The sequence below is a fragment of the Tursiops truncatus genome, chromosome X (genome assembly GCF_011762595.2).
Source record: "Tursiops truncatus isolate mTurTru1 chromosome X, mTurTru1.mat.Y, whole genome shotgun sequence".
Classification (NCBI taxonomy): domain Eukaryota; kingdom Metazoa; phylum Chordata; class Mammalia; order Artiodactyla; family Delphinidae; genus Tursiops; species Tursiops truncatus.
The window spans coordinates 96594854-96602788 of NC_047055.1; the positions used below are offsets into that span (position 1 = coordinate 96594854).

A 7935-nucleotide genomic window follows, 5' to 3' on the forward strand; every position below is an offset into this window, starting at 1 on the left:
AGGGAGTTTAGTGAAGGGGCAGTGAGTTCATCTGGGGACTTGGGGAATCTGAGTTTTCTGGCGACATCCAGAAGGAGATGTTTCACAGATGGCTGTGCAAGTGTCATAGTCAAGGGAAGCGTCTGGGAGTGGGGGCAGAGAGAGAGAGAGAGAGAGAGAGAGAGAGAGAGAGAGAGAGAGAATAAGATTGGCCCATGGATGTGGCTGAATTGGAGGGGAAATATATATTGAACAAGGGTTGAAGAGGCCAACAGCAGAATGCAGGAGGATGGTTCGCTTTATATAGTTCTCTATAGATAAACCTTAGGTAAACCACGAAAGGACAAGGAAGGTAAGAAAAGAAGGACACTGTTAAGAACTGCGGAATGATCAAGCAGAGCAAGTGCTGAAAAGGACTTTTGTGATGTGAATTAGTAAGCCAGTGATTACTTTTGAGAGAGGAGTTTTGGGAGAGTTCCTTAAAGGGGAAAACTCTCTCCCTCCTCCTGTGTCACGTAAATCCACTGCCTCTCCCCTGTCTCCTCTGGGTCTTCTCTCATTAACTGTATCCCAGTCCACTCCTGAATTTGTAACCTTTCCCACTCTGTTGGCTCCTCTGCAGTAAATGAACATAGCTAAAATACCCTTTCCACTCTTCTCCACTCGTAGAACTCCAGTTCCTCTCTGAAGACTCTGTGTTACCTCCACAGCGGATGTTGCCTTCGACCCAGGTAAGATCCAGACTCTACCCTTTCCTCTCCTGCACTCACACGGCACCTTGTAAGCCTCCTCTTTTAGCTCTTACTCAGATAGATGGGTGGTATCTCTCTGTGTGTGCATCTTTTCCACCACGCTTGTGAGCAGGAACTGTGCCCTAGTCATATTATATTCCTAGTGCCAAGCATAGCGCAGAAAACTTCCAAGAATCCAGGATAATTTGTTGAAAGAATTTGGCTAAAAAGTCTTGGCTATTTTAATTGGGCCATTTGGCTAAAAATGTCAAAAGCTGCATGAATGCTCCCTCCTAGAATGTTTTCTTTTAGGTTTGTTTCTTGAATTACGGTTCTAAAACATATTTTAAGGTGGAACTTTTACTTCTCCATCAACTTTATAGAAGAATTAAACTTTGGGGAGAAAAAACAATCATGCCCAGGGAATTAGCGCACAGAAAAAAAAAGAGAGAATAAATCTCCTCATTGCATGTGGCACAGTTAATATCAGATATAACATGTTGTAAACCAAAAGAAATGTTACCAAAAAATAAACGTTAAAATACAGATGAAAGGGAAGGAGTCTATTCCTCCTCAGGCAAGGCAGTCGCTTTGCATATTAATGAACCTTAAATGCCTCACAGTAAGAAAAATGATTGGAATGGATTGCAGTAACTTAAAAATGAGTACACTTTAAACAGCTTCTGTGACGAATATGTGATTATGGAGAATCAAAATGCCTAGTCCCACTCTGATGCTCCCAGAAGAGAGATGACTGCTGGCCCTTAATTAACAAAGCCACATGTGGAGCCCAGGAAACTGAAGACACAAAGAAAGTTGACAGGTTGACGTGCTGAAATTCGCAAAGATGTCAGTCTGGACGGTGACAACTACAATTCTGGGGAGTGTGAGGGTTAGGGATGTGTATAAAATATTATAAACATCCAAGCCATTCTGGAATATTCATTGAAAGCGACCCAAAAATGGAAGGAAACGGGAAAAGACAAAGAGCTGCATAAAGACAGGTGAAAAGTTTAAAATATTTGATGGCTTGAGATGACTTCAGGGCTTGCGGCAAATTACTGTAAAACATGGCTTGGCAAAGATTTCCTGTAACGTGTTAGGCTTTGCAGGCCACACGGTCTTTGTTGCAATGGCTGACTCTGCAGTTGTAGTGCTAGTGCGTATGTAGCCACAGACAATGGGTAATTGATTGGGTGCGGCAGTGTTCCAGTAAAACTTTGTTTATCAAAACCCTTTGGGGCCAGATGTGGCTTGCAGTCTGTAGTTTGCCAAGCCGTACTCTAAAAACACCAGTTTGTGACAAAACAGCACATTGCGCAAAAGCCGGTATGTAAATATGTGTGTGTGATCGATAGTTGTTGGTTCAATCATTGTTGTTCGGGTTTTTATTGTGCTTGGTATGTTTTTGTTGTGCTTGGTCCCGTACTTACATGAGGGTATGGCTGAGTGAGTTGGTTAAATCGAGGCATCAGTGTTATTTTCCAGCGTCCCAGGCGATTCCAAGGTGCAGCCACGTGTAACAAATAGGATGCTGAAGAATGCTGCGCAAAATTCAATGTGCATATTATTCGTCACCTGGGGTCTTGTTAAAATGCAGATTCTGATTCCGGAGGTCTGCGGTAGAGCTTGGGATTGTGCATTTCTAACAAGCTGTCAGGTGACACTGACCTGCCGGTCCAGGGACCACATTTTGAGTAGCAAGGTGTGCTTGCACTGGCTTTCAATACCTGGGATGTCGTGGTCCTGCCCCTGAGACTGATGTAATTGGTCCTGGAGGTGGCCTGGGCATTGAGAGCTCTAAAAACTCCCAGGTGGCTCTAAGGTGCAGCAAAGCTTGAGAACGTCTTTGCTAAATCAAGTGCGTGGTGACATACATTTTCGTTATTATGTTATCAGTAGCCCTGTTGCCCGTTCTCCCCTTCCAATCCACCCATTCCTCTCCTTTTCAGGTCCCAACATCCAGAAGATGGGTGGGATCAGGATTAGCTTTTCATCCTTTCAGTCTTTCCCACCTCTGAGGAGTGGACTGTAGTTCAGGATGGAAAGAGGAGGGAGGCTCAGGCAACCTGGGTCGGGGAAGAATAAGCAAAACAATTGTTCTAGGGGCCGACTTAAAGGGGAGGCTGATTGAGACAAATGGGGAATTACCACAGAGGGTTGTCACAGCAAAACTCACCTCCAGGCTTGGGCCTGAGTTTGGGGCACTGAAAACAGCAATCTGCCCTCCCTCAAGCCTGGCAGCAACTGGCAGCCAAGCAGCTAGGAAGGATTTCTCCTTCTTGATATGCAGAGTGACACAGTTGGTCGAGATGCAAGAGAGCCCCCTAGTGGCAAAGTATAAATGTGAAATCCTTTCATCAACAAATCATAAACACCACAAATGAACTTAGAAGTAAGTGAATGATAATGATGGTAATGATGATAAATGGTGGCTTACAAATATATGTACTATATGTGCCAGGCACTGTTGTAAGTATTTAGAAAATATTAACTCATTTAATCTCAGCCACCCAATGGGGTTGATGCTTTTTAAAAATTTTAGTTGATTTACAATATGTTTCTGGTGTACAGCAGAGTGATTCAGTTATACATATATATCCGTTTTTCTTATTGTTTATTCCAAGATATGGGATATAGTTCCCTGTGCTATACAGGAGGACGTTGTTGTTTATCTGTATTGTATAGAGTAGCTTGAATCTGCTAATCCCAAACTCCTAATTTATACTGCCTCCCCCCTTCACCTTTGGTAACCATAAGTTTGTTTTCTATGTCTGTGAGTCTGTTTTTGTTTTGTAAATAAGTTCATTTGTATCATACTTTAGGTTCCATATATAAGTGATATCATATGACATTTGTCTTTCTCTGTCTGACTTAACTTCACTTAGTATGATAATCTCTAGGTCCATCCGTGTTGCTGCAAATGGCATTATTTCATTCTTTTTTATGGCTGAGTAATAGTCCGTAGTATATATATATACACCACATCTTCTTGATCCACTCATCTGTCGATGGCCACTTAGGTTGCTTCCATGTCTTGGCTGTTGTAAATAGTGCTGCTATGAACACTGAGGTGCATGTCTCTTTATGAGTTATAGTTTTGTACAGATATATGCCCAGGAGTGGGATTGCTGGATCATGCTGTAGCTCTATTTTTCGTTGTTTAAGAAACCTCCAGACTGTTCTCCACAGTGGCTGCATCAATGTACATTCCCACCAACAGTGTAGGAGTGTTCCCTTTTCTCCACACCCTCTCCAGCCTTTGTTCTTTGTAGATTGTCTGATGATGCCCATTCTAACTGGTGGGAGGTGAGACCTCATTGTCCTTTTGATTTGCATTTCTCTAAGAAGTAGTGGTGTTGAGCATCTTTTCATGTGCTTCTTGGCCATCTGTATGTCTTCTTTGGAGAAATGTCTTCTGCCCATTTTTTGATAGGGTTGTTTGTTGTTTTTGTTACTGACTTGTATGAGCTGTTTGTATATTTTGAATATTCAGCCCTTGTCAGTGGCATCATTCGCAAATATTTTCTCCAATGGGGTTGACACTTTTATTATCCCTGTTTTACATCTGAGGAAACTGAGGCGCAGAGAAGTGAAATAACATGCCCAAGTTCCCCCAATTTCGTAAGTGGCGAAACTGGGATTTGAATCGAGTCACCCTGTGGTGAAGGATCCAAGACACCGAACTGCTTCTCCAAAACAGGAGAGTAAGAAGGATCTTCAGTCAATTTATAGCTGTAAACACTGATGAACAGCTGCTCAGCCTGTGCTTCCTCATATCTAGAGGAGAACAGTTTATATATATATATATGTATACATATATATATGTGTATATATATATATGTATATATGTATTGAGACTGTATCAGAGAGAGAGCAGGGACCTTAAAGCAGACAGAGAAAGAGTGAAAAAAACAACTTTGACTAAAAAGAGTAAAGGGGGAAATACCATTCAACACCATTTTCTGGAAACTAAACTCAAAGGACCATAATCCTCATTTTTAAGAAAGTATTGAAGCAGAGTTATAGGGAAATGTAGAAAGAAATTACTCCTTAGCTACACTTGTTCATATTTCAGTAAATGTTAACAGGAATCTAGTTAACTCTGAAATGACTCAAGCTACTCATGTGTCTTTGAAGATAGGATACGAACTCTGAAAATTTCTAACTGTGACCCTTGTAAACTATACACGACATAGAAGAAATTATATGTTTTGAGTATTTTTTCTCAGACCTAGACACCCTTAGCGTTTACATGGGAACAGATTTCATCTGCTCAAATAAAGAATGGACTGAGAGAGGGGAAGAGTTGTAAAAGGGGAACGGAAAAAAAACCAAAAACCAAACATAGAAAAGCAGGTCTGTCGTTTCCTTGGGAAATCCTTTTACTGGGAAATAATTGTCTTTCTACCTATAGTCAAGAAGACAAGGTAATAGGCTAACGCCTCTCCACGTCTAGAAAGGAGAAACCAGAGACCACGCTGAGATTAAGAACAGGCTGCTTTTGAGATAATCGCTGAGCAGACACAGGTGGCCACAGTCTGGAATGAGGCAATGGTCCAAGCGGGACCAGCGGCTCTCTAGGTGTTCCAGTGTCTCATCCCATCCTCTGAGTGCTGGCTGCTCTGGGTTTGGGGCCGCCTGTGCCATCATCTCTCTACTTCCTTTCTGGTGAGCTTCTATCTACTCCGTGACCTCAACCCATGTATGTATATATAGGCTAATATGTCCCATATGTATTTTTCCAAACCTGACATCCCCCCTGAGCTCCAGATTCATTTTTCTGGCTACCTGCATGACAGTTCCACTTGGGTATCTAATAGGCACCTCAGATTTTACATGACATGCCTTCCCAGCTCCTCGAGTCCCCCTGCAAATACGCCCAGCTTAATAAATAGCACGACCAGCAGCCAGGGTGTTCAGATCCAAACTTGAGCCTAGATTATTTTTGTCCTTTCCCATTCCTCACCTCTGGTCCATATAGCAGATCCTGTAGACTCATCCAGGTCATCTGCAATTTGTCTGCATCTCTTCATTTCCTCTACCAACACGCAGTTCAAGCCACCATTGTCTCTCTGGGCCTGCTACAGTGATCTCTTAACTGGCCGTTCAGCTTCAACTCTCCTCATCCTCTACATTCTTCACAGCAGCCAGAGTCAGAGTAACGTGGCTTAACATTCAGAGAGCTTTATTCTACTTGATATTCAATATCACAAAGTGACCTTCAGCCGGGACCTTATATTTTTCAGTCCTTCTGTTGAGTAATTTGGGGTTTGTGGTACCATGTTACCTTAATGGAAGAAAGAGTACAGTAAAAAGCCTACATTTGCATGTGTTGTAAGGGCAATATGCATGTCCAGCATGGTGACGAGGGAGTCACCCCTGTGTTTGTGTGCAGGCCAGCCTGAGGCTCAGTTACCATTATCACTTGCTCAGGGTGAGCTTGTCAAAGAGGGACCCTGCCAAGCCGGCTTCTGGGGTCTCCATCTTGCTTCCCAGAATCAACAGACACTAACATTTGCATATTTTAGTAAACTCGAAGTTTTCAGGTAAAGTTTTAAGGACCCTTTATTTTAATCCCTGTCCCACCCCATTCCCTTCATTCTTCCTCCAGAAGCCACACTACTGTGATTTTTATACCGCGTTTTTATACTCCTGCTATTCGCAGGCACCCGCATTCAGCAGCGCCTCACCTCACCACCCCTATATACCCACACTGTTTATAAGGGGAAGATGGATTTTGCACTCTCCAGGGCCCCATGGAATGCCTTCTCCCTCCCTCTGTGGAGATCCTGAGCGGCATGTGGGTGGGGCATGGGTGGGTGGAGAGCCTCCTGGATACCTGTTTTAAAAAGTGAGCGATTTGCACACAGGAACCAAGGAGAGACCTTTATTTCTTTAGGACCCAAATAAGTTTATTGGAAGAAGTGGCAAAGCTGGAAGAAAAAAACTTAAGTGAACTTCTTCTGCCAGGGCACTATTGCCGTGTGCATGGCAGGCACGGTGACCAGCGCTCTGGTCACCCCGTGGCTCTGGGGAAGTCCAGTCCACGCTCAGTTCTTGTCGTTGTCGCCCAGGGTGAGCTTGTCAAAGAGGGACCCTGCCAGGTCGACGTCCGGGGCCCCCATCATGCTCAGGCTGGTGACATGACCCTCCAGCTCCCTGATGAACGCCACCTGCTGGCTGGGGTAGTGAGTTGCCAGGAAGTGGTGCAGGTGGGGGTCGCTCTTGTCGATGGCCAGCTGGTGCAGGTGGAGCAGGCTGTGGTTCATGAACTTTTCCAGGAACAAGGTGCACTTCATGGCCTTGAGGCCGCTCTTCCACTCGACACTGACTGGGCTCCTGATGTCTTGGAAGTCGAGGCGGCCCCCGCGCTGGGTCTGCAGGCGAATCAGGCACCGGGCCCGCATGCTGTGCTCGCGGGAGCGGCGCAGGAAGAACCGGGTGAAGTGCTTCAAGGCCACGTCGTCGCGGTCGAGGTAAACGGCCGTGGCCAGGCACACTAAGGAGGCGTGGAACTCCAGGTTGAAATGGCTGTTGATGGCGGCCTCGCAGTCGGGGTGGTAGCTCTGGCGCACCTGCGAGGGCGGCGCGGGCAGCAAGGTGGGCGGCAAGTGCATCGTGGCGGGCGTGAAGGTGAAGCCGCGGGGCCTGCGGTAGCTGCCTCAGAGCGAAGAGGGCGGCCGCTCTGGGGTGGACCGGAAATGGTGTTCGTTTTGGGAGTCAGGCGGTGGGCTCCTGGTCCTGTTACCAGGAGAGGTCCCGTGGTGTTGGCGGGGCACAAACGCTGCACCCACGTTGCGTCACAGGCTGGGTGAGGCAGGGTGACTTTGACGTACGCACCTGGTATCTATTACGTTTTTAACGTTGCAAAAATATTTCGGTTTCCAAGGGCTTTCTCTTGTTCTCCAGTTGCGCCCTCTTATAGCACGCTGTTCTCATTTTATAAACCCATTGTCTTCCTTAAAATTCTGAGAATATGAATTTGTAAGTTTTGGTAATGTTCTCTTCCGTTTCCTGTATTACAGTTGTTTTCTTCTCCAGAAATAGTTCTGTTTGTTCATCATGATCTTCTCTTTCACTTTCCTCAAGTATCTGGCAACCATTTGTCCATTCGTATTTGGGAGTAAAGGAGTCATGTGATCAGCCAAGGTAACTGGCATGGATCTGATCTACAGTTGGGACGCCCATTTCACTAACAGTCTTCTCCTGCGAATGGAGGGGC

General features: G+C 45.1%; 1 pseudogene; it reads right to left on the reverse strand.

Moving 5' to 3' along the window:
• Positions 1-6621: 6621 nt before the first annotated feature.
• On the reverse strand, positions 6622-7397 carry LOC117310213 (ferritin heavy chain pseudogene; annotated as a pseudogene).
• Between the last annotated feature and the right edge of the window lie 538 nt (positions 7398-7935).